Below are 13,847 nucleotides of genomic sequence, written 5' to 3'. Positions count from 1 at the left end.
AGCTTGACACAACTTGGAGGTGATTTATTGGTATCCTTCTAGGCTTAGTAGTTTGAAAAAATTGCATCTATGAAGGAGTGTGTACCCTTGAATTGCTTCCCTTGTAGATAATTTCCGCCACTTAGATGAGGAAAGTGGCTATTCTTTTGTAGATGCATCCATTATTTGATTTTGTGTGCTTAATGTTTGGATGTGTCGCCATTTTGGCAACACCCACCTTGCCTTTCAAGAAGGCATCCTACCTCATGGTTGTCTTGTTGTGAGTTGAAGGGGCGGAGTGAGACTCGCTAATTGTCTCATATCGGCTATGTTATTAGGTTAGTATTTTTCCTAGTCTTTGTCACCTCTTTACTCGGGACGAGCAAAGGTTCGGTTTGGGGATGTTTGATGTGACCATAATTAGAGCACTTTTAGTCCCCAAATTAGCCTTGTTCCCATGCTCTTTAGTACATATTTGGGTTATTTATTGTCTTTAATTCTTTGTTTTGCATATTCTTTGAGGTTTTGTGTCCTTGGTAGGAAAGGAGTGCTAACCTTGCATTTTCATGGCAAAATGAGACTAAATTGATCGAATTCAATGACCAAGCATCAAGGAGAGACAAAATTAGAAGGCCTTTGTACATACTATAGTAAATGGGCAATGATGAGAAAAGATCCTTGAATCCCCGAGGAAATCCCCAAGGATTTTATGAAGAAAAGGGAAGAAAAGAAGAAGAAATGAAACTGAACAGCAATCCGTGCGGATTGTCCTGAAGACGCCCGTCCTCCACCTTCACAATCCGTGCGTCTTCACTCCAAGACGCCCAGGCAGCAACACCAGAAGACGCCCATCTTCACCCCAAGATGCCCGGGCAGAGACCCTCGAATCCGGCCGTCCCGTGCCTAAGACGCACGGATTCCAAGGCAGCACAACTTCGTCTTCTTCAAGCTTCAAGAAAGATGCCCATCCTTCCAAAAATACCGGCGTTTCCTTAAGTAGGGACTTAATCGTTATTTAAGCCCTTAGTTAACCCTAATTCCTACACCTAATCCCCACTATAAATACCCTATTAGTCTAATTAGAAGGGCATTTTCTTCTTAGCAATCTTTAGTGTAGTTAATATCAATCAAATCTCTCTTTAATATTGTAATCAACAATTAATCAAGTTTTAATACAAGTTTTATTTCCTTAATCTCTCTTTTGTTCATCCTTTATTTTGGGTAATTGAAGATTATTTGGGTTATTATTGGGAGATTGACAACCTCTCAATCAAGCATCAAGTACTTCTTTTATTCTTTGCTTTATTATTGGAATCATTAGTAGGTATAATTCTCTTAATCCCTTTTTAATTATTGCTAATTACTTTCATTTATTCATCATGTTTCACTTTGTTGGTATGATTGACAACCTTGCTAGCATGTTCAACATGATAATGAGTGAGTAGTTCCTTAGCTAGGGTTAATGGGTAATTAGGGGAAACTAACATGGGGAATGATTCATGCTTAAATTAATATGCTTTCATGGTTTATTTGCTTGCTTGTTTTGATCTCAACTCATGCACATGTTATGTTTGATGAAATGCGAGCCTATGAATCCTTGCATTTTTTTACCCATCACCTATCTTTTCAATGAGACTTGTAAGACATAAACCAACTCGAGTCTCATTAGACCATGCATGTTGTTGAGTAGGGAAGACTAAGTCGACTTGTAGGTGTTGTACAATCTAATCGATTCGGACCCAAACTTTCCTAGGATTGTAAGATATAAACCAACTCAATCCATCACAACAATAATTGCTTGCTTATAATTTGAGAACATGTTTGTATGATCAATTCCCATGAATCCCCTATGACCCCATGATACCCTAGTGCTTTTTATCAATTGTTTACAACTCTTTTAATTCATCTTGCTTGTTTACTTTCATTGCTATTTAGTTTAGTGACCTTCTACATCAACCCAAATTGTGACACCCCTAAGACACCACTAGTTTCAATAGAAATCTCATCTCAATTCCCGTCCCTTGGGATCCGACCTTTACTTGCCTATTTACTAATTGTAGAGTTGTTTGTGAAGTTATAAATTGTGTTTTGGTCTAGGTGCTTCCAACGACAATTGTTCCGAAAGATAGAATATAGTTCCGACCGACCAATAACATGGATTGTTTCGCATGGTCACACGATGAGATGATAGGAATAGATCTTTCCATCATAACGCATAAGCTTAGTGTGGACCCAAAGTGTAAACCCATCCAGCAGATAAGAAGAAAGTTTGCAGCAGAAAGAAACAAGGTGATTAACCAAGAGGTAGATAGTCTACTGGCAGCAAAGAAAATAAGAGAAGTAAAATATCCAGAGTGGCTGTCTAATGTGGTGGTGGTGCCTAAGAAGAATGGGAAGTGGAGAGTATGTGTGGACTTCACTGACCTCAATAAGGCATGCTCTAAGGATCCCTTCCCGCAGCCTCACATGGATGCGATGGTAGATGCGACAGCTGGACATGAGATGTTGACATTCCTGGACGCATGGAGTGGATACAATCAGATCAAGATGGATCCCGCAGATCAAGAGAAGACAACATTTATGTCTGAGAGAGAAATATATTGCTACAACGTCATGCCATTCGGCCTAAAGAACGCAGGCTCCACATATCAAAGGCTGGTTAACCGCATGTTCAAAGAGTAGATAGGAAGAACTATGGAGGTATATATTGATGACATGGTGCTAAAATCAGAAAAAGGCAAGGACCACATGCGGCACCTGGCAGAAACATTCAGCACCCTGAGGGAATACAAAATGAAGCTAAATCCATCTAAATTTACCTTCGGGGTATCCTCTGGTAAATTCTTAGGCTACATTGTAACTCAAAGAGGAATAGAAGCTAGCGTCGAGCAGATCAAAGCCGTCTTGCAACTAGAGTCACCTGAAAAGCCTAAGGACGTTCAACACTAGCTGGAAAGGTAGCAGCCTTAAGCAGGTTCATCTCAAGATCTTCAAACAAGTGTAGGCTGTTTTACGACATACTGAGAAAGAGCCAGAAGTTTGAGTGGACCACGGATCACGAGCAAGCTTTCAGAGAGCTGAAACGCTACCTCAGCAGCCCACCACTGCTGTCGAAGCCGGAGCCAGGAGAACCACTATTCCTATACCTGGCCGTCACAGAGGTGGCAGTGAGCGCTGTTCTGGTCAGAGAGCTGGAAAAGGAGCAGAAGCCAGTCTACTATGTAAGCAAGTCTCTGCTGCCGGCAGAGACCAGGTACACATCTCTTTAAAAATTAGTGCTAGCACTGGTAGTAGCATCTCGCAAGCTGCGCCCCTATTTTGAGTCACACATCATACATGTCGTGACCAACTACCCGCTGAAGTCTATCATGAGGAAGCCTGAATTATCAGGCAGAATGTCAAAGTGGTCTGTACACCTCAGTGGGTACGATATCCAGTATGACCCCAGAACAACAATCAAATCGCAAGCATTGGCCGACTTTGTGTCAGACTTCAGCCCAGCCATCGAAAATATGGCGGATGAGGAAATCCTCACCCTAAGGGGAAACAAGGAGGCAGAGGTCTGGCAGATGCATATTGACGGAGCCTCCAACCAAAGGGGGGCAGAAGTAGGGTTAATCCTACGGTCACCACAGTGAGACCTAATAGCACAAGCGGTAAGATGTGAATTCAAGGCCACCAACAATGAAACAAAGTACGAGGCCTTGATATTAGGAATGAAGCTAGCTCTGGAGTTAGGGGTCAGGCACCTGCGCATATCCAGTGACTCTCTACTAATAGTCAATCACGTGAATGATGAGTTTATAGCTAGAGAATCGAAAATGATTGCATACTTAAAAATAGCAAAGTTAAAACATAAATTCGAAACTTGCAAGCTTAAGCAGATCCCCAAAGATCAAAACGTGGAGGCAGATGCCTTGGCAACTCTGGGGGAAACATTCAAACCAACAGAACAATCCAGCATCCCAATAGCACACATGCTAGAGCCTTCCATCCAGAAGACAGATGAAATAGGTAAAGGAGAACTGGAGGATTCACAAAATGAGTAAGGAGTCCAGGCAGTTACAGAGGAAGGTGAGAACTCTCAGCCAACTAGTCAGCCGCTTGACCAAACAGCCGAACAGGCAGATGACTGGGATTGGTGCACACCTTACCTAGACTGGCTGCGTCATAGCAAGCTACCAGATGACAAGAAAGAAGTAAGAGCTTTCAGAGTGAAGGCCTCCAGGTTCATACTTATTGACGATATACTATTCAGAAAATCACTGGCAGGACCCTACTTACGGTGCCTGGACAAGGAAGAAGCACGGACTGTGTTACATGCTCTCCACAGTGGCGAATGTGGAAACCATGCAGGAGGCCGGAGTCTGGCAAATAAAGCCCTCAGGCAGGGATACTACTGACCTACAATGAAGGCAGATGCAGCAGAATACGCACGCAAATGTGACACCTGCCAGCGCTCAGCACCAATGATCCATCAGCCAAAGAACCCTTGCATCCTATTATTTCTCCCTGGCCATTCATGGAATGGGCATGGACATAGTGGGACCTCTGCCAAAAGCCACAGGAAACAGGACGTGGATGTTGGCAATGACAGATTACTTCTCCAAGTGGATAGAGGCAGAAGCATTCAAAGAAGTAAAGGACAAACAAGTCATTTCGTTTATAAAACGAAACATCATTTGCAGGTTTGGTATCCCATCAGAAATCATATGTGACAATGGCTCACAATTCATTTCCAACGACACCGAGGGATACTGTGCCAGGTGGAACATCACCCTAAACAAGTCAGCACCCAGGACTCTAAAGTCCAACGGGCAAGCTGAGTCCAGCAACAAAATCATCATGGACAATCTGAGAAGGAGGTTACAGGAGTTAGGAGGAAAGTGGGCAGATGAATTGTCACTGGTATTATGGTCAGACAGAACGACACCAAAAGTAGCAACAGGTCAAACACCCTTCAGCCTGGTGTTTGGCGCAGAAGCAATCATTCCATCAGAGGTTCTAGTTCCCACTCACAGGTATGAACGTATGACAGGGGAACTGAACAATGTAGAGATGGTCAGAAGCCTGGACACAATTGACGAGCTGCGAGAAAGCGGAAAAATACGTCTGGCTGCCTACAAACAGTAAGTGGCCAGGAGTTACAACAAGAATGTGAAAGTCAGGCTCCTGGAGGTAGGAGACATGGTTCTCCGAGAGGTGTTTCAAAACACTAAGAATCGAAAAGCAGGCAAATTCGCCTACAAATGGGAAGGACCATACCATGTAGAAGGAGTTGTTGGCCAAGGTGCATACAGACTGATGACTATGAACGGTCAAATCATACAACGCCCATGGAACATACTTCACCTGAAGAGATATTACTTTTAATAATAAGTAGACTTTATCCTTCAGAATGATGTACTATGAAAAGCGAAATCATTTTGAAATTAAAATAAAAATCCGGTAGTAGGCATACTGCCAATTTCACTCCTATTTCTGGTGCCTCTAACTATTTTAAATTTTAAATTGCTATTAGATGGTGTGGTCTGGCAGCGTCCTGGGACCATAATTGCTCTGGTACCCCATGAGATGGCGACAGGTACTTCACATCATTTTAATAGATTTTTCTATTTTCAGGCTTCTCTAGGTACATCACTCTGAATCCTAGTGTCTATGGTACTTTGAAAGGGTATCTAGCAGGACTGTCAACTGCCAACGCAGGGTGACAAGGCACATGGCACTCCAACATGCCTAACCTATTTTCTCCACTAGGAGCACCCTCACTAGGAGGACTGTGGAACATACGAAAGGAAGCCTGGTTGACAGCTAAACACGCTTACCCAACTACCCCTGATACCACCCCCTGGACGTAGCTCGCTCTAATCGCAATTAATCAGGGCCTCAGCATGCATGCACATACATGGAACGTAGGGATCTCTGCGCTACCAGAATCCTGCAGCGTCCCATTGGTCCTAGAATGACGATAAACTTGCCTGAATTACGCCCATGTTGGCTTTAAACGTGATGAACACACCTTGCGTCATGAACAAGGTTAAGTAGTCCAAAACTGTGGTATACGCCTAAATCAGCCATCAGGCTGACACGGCAGCTAGCTTAGTCTGAATCAGCCTCTTCAGGCTGACCAGACTGGTCTGAATCAGCCTCTCAGGTTGACACGCCCACTCCTCTTTATATTGCGGCACATGCCTAAATCAACCATCAGGCTGAAACGGCAGCTAGCTGAGTCAGAAAGTCAGCCTCTTCAGGATGACAGGACTTGTCTAAATCGACCAGCAGGCTGACACGGCAACTTCCTAAACTAAGGAAACCTAAGAAACAAGTACACAAAATATAAGCTGAACTTGCCAGAAATTAAGGCAAGGGGCATTCCCAAACATGGCCAAAATATGGCCCCTGAGTTTAACCGCCACCCTGGCGGAGCAACCAAGAAAAAGTTTAAAAACTTACAAGTCTGCCACCTCTGGGCCGGACTGCCAAAAAAGTTCATTAAAAATAAAAATACTTAATTATCGGTCACATTAATGACCTCCACCTCTGGCACCTCTTCTGCCTGCTGACCCCCTGTTTCAGGTACCACACCAGCTTGCACATCCTCAACTGCCATAACTTCCTGAGCTCCGTCAGCAGCATCCTGGGACATTCCAGCATCTCCCCCAGCAGTTTCCTCAGCCAATGCAGGAGAATTCGCCTCCCCAACTTCAGGCATCAGCGCACTCAGATCAGGTTGGGTGGGGTAGAGCATCTCCAGCTGTTTCTCCTCCTCCTCTACAGCCTGCTGGGTGGGAGCCTCCTCAAGCGCAGCACGCATCCCGCTGATTTTTCCCCGCCAGGTAGCGTAGGCGACAACATTGGTGGCCAGGGAGATCAACTCACTGATCTTCTCATGAGAACGCTTGAGGGAGTCAGAGAAGGTGCTGCACACCTCCTGAGTGCGGGCCAGCTGATCAGCTCCTTCCTTCAGCTTCTTCTTGGTGACAACAAGCTTAGCCTTCAACTCCACCACGCGTTCCTTCAGATCAGACCGCTGCTGCGCCAAGTCGGCAATTGTCCCCTTAAGCTCTTGATTTTTGGCGTTGGTGGCGCGACTGGTGGTCTGCACTATGTTCATCATCTTCCTATTGTAGAGTGCAGACTGGAGGGTCTGGGGCAGGAACAGTCAGAAGTCAGCAAGAGAAATCAAAGGGTAAAATAAAATAAAAACAGTTAGAAGACGAAGATCATTCACCATGAAGGCATTGTGCACGTCATTCTAAGCCATCTCCTCTGGAGAGAACTCTGAGAACGTCTCCTTTAGAGGAGGGAAGAGCAGCTGGTCGATCTCTGGCCAGTATGGTACCTTGTCCACATTCCCAAAACCTTCTGGGAAGTGAGCAGTAGTGCCTCCGCTAGCTGAAGCACGAGGACTGACAGGAGGAGTAGGCGGATGACGAGACAACGGGTCAACCTCCAAGGGCTTGGGTACAGCAGAACTGGAATGCGTAGGAGGAGTCTGGAAAGAAGCAGCAGGAGCACTCCTCTTTGAGGCGGATGCCACGTCAGGACTGGCAGAAGGTCTCTTTGTTTTTGCGCTTTGGAGGATGATTTCTAAAGGATCAACTTTTGAGCCTGCAAGCAGATGTAGTCTCAGGCGTCAGGACAACTAAAACTTTAACAAAAGATGCAAACTGAAACGATTGTGGGAAGCTTACCAGAAGACATGCTGTGAGCTGACTGAAGAGGGTTAGAAGAGGAAGCATGTGAAAAACCAGGAAGCAGGTCAGGGAACTTTCTCTCAGACTCAGAGATACAGAACAATTTGCTGCAGGCAGGGATCTTGGCACCAATGCGGGTCAGGTCACAGGGGCCTGCACGAGGACGATGAAGTAAGCTAGTAAGAAGCGAGATAAATAAATCAGGTGACAGGAAGGCTACTTACTCGAAGTTATAACCCATTTCTCGAAGATGTAATCAGTAGGCGGCTGGATAGAGTCCTTCCTCACGAAGAAGAAGTCCTCAAACCATTTCTCATCTCGGGATTTGGACACATGCCTGAAGGGAGCCTCTCCACGGCCCCGGAATGAGAATTGACCCCTACCTAGGGACCTGATGTTGTACATATTGGCTAGATCGCCCAGGGTGATGGGATTACCAGTGTTCTGACCAGCGGCCAGAGAGTAAAGAAGAACCCTCCAGACGGCAGCAGAAATTTGTGCCATGGGGAAATTATTCGTAAAAATGAAATCTTGGATGAGTTTGGGAAAAGGAAAACGGAGGCCATATTTAAATGGGTATAGATAAAAACAAACCCATTCGGGACGAAGGGCGTCAGCTTTCTGACCTGTTTCAGGGATGGCAATATCCACCCCGTCACCAAGATTAACCAAGCCCTTGATCATGGGAATGTCAGCGGGAGTCAAGGCGGAGTCGCAGTCGTTGGGATAATTGAAGAGTCCCCGGGAAGGAAAGATTGGGTCAGGATTACGGTCAACGGGTGCAGGGGTTGATGAAGATTGTCGGGTTTTACCCATGATGAAGAAAGAGAAAATGGAAATTAAAGGAGAAAAGGGGAAGAATACCTGGTGAAAGTAACAGTGGAGAGCGGAACAGTGAAGCCGGCGAGGTGAAGAAAAGAGGAGGATTGAGGGTTTAGAGAGAGAGAGAGTTTTTAGAAATGATTTGGAGTTAATAGAAGTGAAAGGTGGGGGTTGGGGTTGGGGTTATAAAGAAGAGAAAGGGAGTAGGGTGCGAGAAAAGAGGAGATGGGCGGCTGACATGATGGAGTTGTATGAAAATGAGTGTAAATGACGGCTTAGGGTTTTAGCATTCGATTACGTAAATTCCTTGCTCGACACCTCGAGACGTACTTCGCAAGAAATTTGGGGCAAACTGTTTGGGCTAAACATAGCACAATAAAGAGAAGGCCCACTTGATAAAATAATGGATTGTGGAAGAAGTGATAAGGAGGAAGAGAGCCCGTGATTGAATAAAGCATGGAGAAAGGGAATGGGCCGGGACGCATGCAGGAGAAGACTGAAGCCCATCAGAGGAGGTGTCTGGGATTAGGAAATGGGGAGTCAGGGAGATGTCAGGGAGATCAGGGAGAATTGAGGGAGACGACCAAACATGGAAAGAGTTATTATGGAAGTTATATTCCCTTTCCATAATCGAGGTAGGACATGTCTAGGGTTCTTACCCTATAAATAGCCAAGGAAGCAACAAAGAAGAACATTCATACTCACATCCGCATTCTCATCAAGACATCAACACATTCACGTATGCACGATCTTGCGAGTTCGATACCTCGTGCTAGCAATATTAGCATTACACCTCAATTGTAATCATCCTCCCATTCAAGAATAGTGCAATATTTGGCAGGGTACCGTCCCTCCCGCGGTTGTTCCCACATTGGGTTTTCCGCGTCACCAAATCTTACGTGTTAATTTATATTTCGTACTTTATTTCCTTATTTATACATCAACATACGAACAATCATTCAATCAACCAACGAGTAAGACCACATTGACCCGAATCAACTAATTCGTTAAAAAATACCTAAACACATACCTCCTTGTCGATGCCTTGAAGAAGGAAGGGTCAAAGTGATATGGTAGTATGACCCTTTTGCATTTAGTTGAGCAAATGGAGCACGGTTGGGATCCATCATGGTTGGTGCTTGGCGAGATCATCCAAGCTTTGGACAAAAAGGGCTCTTGTCGAGAAGCTCCTTCGTTCGGATCTCCAAGGATCCTCCAAGTGTGGCTCTTGGAGAGGCCAAGGTAGGTAGAGCCCCCGGCCGATTCTTCTTCTTACTCCTTCCGTCACCTTACTATGAGGAAGAAGTTGTACTCGGATAGTTTTGCATCCACCGAGGCCTATTGGGCCTTGAGATTAGTGGAGGAGGGTGGTCCTGATATCCGTTGGGTGGTGCCATGGTAGCACTTGAGGTCCTTCACGAGGTTGTCCGCTGCGGCGGGTTGTTCTTGTTCTTTGATGGTGGTAGGCTTGAAGGTTGCTTCCTTCATTTATCCCGAAAGGCTTATGAGACAAATGGGGCGTCAACAAAAGGTGCCCGCTCAAGATACTCTCGTCCAAGATAGTGTTTTCCGAAACTCCGAGCTTGTGGAGGTCTTCAAAAGGTGGTGGGCCACTCGGCCGATTTGGGAGGTACAAAACCCCGTTGCTATGGGTGACTCCCGCTTATGTCAAGTGGTCAAGAGCTCAAACCATGGTGAAAAGGTCCATGTCTCGTAAGGACGAGGTCGTCGACTTGAAGTATAGAGAGGCTGACAAGGCAAACCGTACATTATTTGATGATTTTGTCGATGGAGCTACCCCGGATGTAGTGAGGCCACCAAAAAGGAGAAACCCGGGTCCCAAAGAGGTAGTGGGTCGTGTATGGGCTCGGCTTGGGCCGAGTATAGGGTCATGCAAGAGACCGGAGGCCGTCGCCGTTGTAGATCCGTTGAGGATCCGTTCCGAAGAGGAAGTCAATGCTAGGCGGGCTAACAGGAAGAGCAAGGAGAAGATGTACCCCGAGGGAACAGGCAAAGGTAGAATGGAAGAATGAAGACCTCTATTACCCACTTTATTATTATGTTGTATTAGTGTTGTGAGTTTTTATTATGTTGTATTAGCTATGTATTGTGTATTTTGTGCTAGTTTTACTATGTGAGATGTCTTAGTCGACATTCTAGCTTTGACAAGTTGTAGACTTGCTAGCTTTATTTGTTGTCAAATTTGTAATCCTTCCCATTATTAATTAAATAAGAGGATTGCTTGTGTTAAAAGAGTTTTGAACGCTTGTTTCTTTCATCCATTTCGTAAAGGAAATTCGGTTTGAATTATCCTGAACATTGCACGTGTGAAAGGGGGATTTTGTGGGAAGGGAAAAAGACTTTTTTCTTTTTTTTTTGGCGGAAAAGGGAATGTTTTTCCTTTTTGTGGTTGATATGGGTGATGTTTTTTTATGGGGATGGTTGTATCCTTCTTGTGTAAGAAAGGACTGCCTAAGTATCCACCTGAAGAGGTGAAATCAAACCATGCTCGTAGTTCGAAAGGTTTTGTAAATTTTTTTTGGGTGTTGTGGTTGTATCCTTCTTGTGTAAGAAAGGACTGCCTACGTATCCACCTAAAGAGGTGAAATCAAACCATGCTCATAGTTCGAAAGGTTTTGTAAATTTTGTTTGGGTGTTGTGGTTGTATCCTTCTTGTGTAAGAAAGGACTGCCTACATATCCACCTGAAGAGGTGAAATCAACCATGCTCGTAGTTCGAAAGGTTTTGTTTGAGTGCAAATGGATGTTGCCTGATGCGTGTCATTTATATGATGTTTTACACCCTATTTTACACGCATTTCGGAGCTCATTTATGTGGTTTAAGGCTACTATTTGCCCCATTTCGTCTACTTTCGTATTTTTATGTAATATTGCAGATTTATGCGAAAATGAGTAGATATCAAGCTAAATCCGTCCCCGATTACCTTGCATTGCATTTGACATGAAGTTACTTACTCAAGGAACGAGCTCGATGCGCATTTGGAGGCCTTAAAGACAAGTCCACGAGAAAGTAGAAGCGGATTATCAGCTAAAGCAATCGATCGACTGGCCCCCTTAGTCGATCGACCAACCCACGACTTCTAGAGACTACTGTTCAGTGAAGAGCAGTCGATCGACTGAGCATCATGGTCGATCGACCACACCGCTAATAAGACGTGAATAAGAAGATCGAGGAAAAGCAAGCCCATTGTGTTTAGGTTTTGATAATAAGGGTTACGTATATTTCTATATAACGTAACCTAGAACATCAAGTTTTACATTGATAAAATTATCAAGTTTTACATTCAGTTTCATCAGTTTTTAGAATACTAATTAGGGTTCGAGGATTATTTCGGTATTGAATACAATTCACTTTGGCGTTCGACTTTGTTCTTTTCCTTCGAAATTCACACGATATTCTCTGGTTTTGTTCAGTTATTTTGCTTTCGTTCATAGTTATAGAATTTCTAGATCAGTTTCCCAAGCCGAATCGCCATCTTATGTTAATTGTTTATTTTATCGTATTAATCAAGAACTCTGTAGTTTATTTAGCCAATTTTATTGTTGCCTTTAATTTCAGTATGAGTAGCTAAATTGGTTGTGCTAGGATGTAGGGGAACTATAGATTAGGCGGCATAGAATTAACATGGACTGAAATCGCGTGTCAGTCGATCGACCGCCATACCTGGTCGATCGACTGACCACTTGAGGTGTTATCTTCGTTTTAATTGTTTTAATTCTTTATTCGACGAATCGAGTGCACACGACTAGTTGAATGTTTAGGATATGACTGGCCCATTAGATCGAGAGATAGGGACAGTTGATTGACCACCAATTGAAATGACTAAACTATGCTGAGATCGAAAGATAGGTAAAGTTTAGGTTATCAGTCACTTTTCAGGACGAAAGTCAGTATTAGTGATATTAGGGACTTATAGCGAGATCGAAAGATGCTATCTGTTAAGAGTGGACCGAGAGGACCTCTTGTTTTCCCGCCTCATGTGTTTGATTTAGACCGACTTAGCTTACTGCCGCCGAAACTATAGTGAACCGACCATCCTAGTACCCTTCTTTATATTTGATTTAATATATTCCTTTAGTTTAATTTTCATTGCTATTAGCTATAGACCAAATCAGATCAACCCCCACATTCGTTACCTTAGACTGAATTAGACAACTATTGATTAGATCTGCCTCTCTGTGGTTCGACCCGACTGCCACTGTCATTAGTAGTAGTTGGAATTATAAATTTATTTTTGGTACTCACAACGACGGGTATCATTGCCTTTGACAGATCAAAGGTCGTTTGAAACATGGCAAGGTGCCGTATCATAGACTCGGTAAAACATGCAATTTCAAATCACAACGCGTTGAGGAACTTGACTTAAACGGGATATTGTCGTGACTACTTGTGAAACTAGGGAGAGGTTTGTTGGTTACTAGGGTTCAAGGGTAGTATTTCTTGAGTTTGGTCTAGGTTGGTCGGGTTTGTGAAATCCTCCCCGTCTAGGTCACTCAGTCTCATTGCACCTCCCGAAAGTATTTTCTTGACCAGGTATGGCCCGGCCCAATTAGATTTGAATTTCCCCCTCGGATCGACGGGTAATGGTGCTCGGACCGACTTGAGGAGCAAGTCGCCTTCTTTGATGTTTCTGGGTTTGTATTTTTTGTTGAATGCTTGTTGTACGTCATTGGTATAGCTGGACGTTGTGTAAGGCATTGAGTCGTCGTTCTTCTAGAAGCGTGAGTTGTTCGAACCTTCGGCGGGTCCATTTCGCCTCAGGAACTTGACTTTCCAGTAGGTTGCGTAGAGATGGGACCTCCAACTCTACCGGTTGAACCGCCTCCATACCATATGCTAGGTAGAAGGGTGTGGCGCTTGTGGGTGTTCGAATGGAGGTTCAGTATCCCCAAAGTGCGAATGGGAGTTTGCTCGGCCAATCGCGGTAATTGTCTTGCATCTTCTTGATAATGGTGACAAGAGTTTTGTTTGCTGCCTCTACCGCTCCGCTGGTTTGGGGACGATAGGGGGATGATCGATGCCGCTTGATTTTGTATTTGTTCAGCAAGGCTTGTGTTTCCGCCCGGAAGTGGGAGCCTTCATCTCTATTGATTTCATGGGGTATTGTAATACTACGGTTTTCTATGTCTATGGGTACTCTATCGAGTGGCACTTACTCTGTCGAGTAAGTAGTTTTTGACGCAAAATAGTAGGCTGCCTGTAGGGTACTCGATCGAGTAAGTTAGGGACTCGATCGAGTAAGGGGCACTCGATCGAGTAAGTGTGTTTTACGGGTTTATTTTGAAGGGTTTTGTTAATAACGCGAGATTAATATAAAATGATTCGTCA

This window comes from Silene latifolia, unplaced genomic scaffold (assembly GCF_048544455.1).
Source record: "Silene latifolia isolate original U9 population unplaced genomic scaffold, ASM4854445v1 scaffold_122, whole genome shotgun sequence".
In the NCBI taxonomy this organism is placed as follows: domain Eukaryota; kingdom Viridiplantae; phylum Streptophyta; class Magnoliopsida; order Caryophyllales; family Caryophyllaceae; genus Silene; species Silene latifolia.
This window is presented reverse-complemented; position numbering follows the sequence as displayed.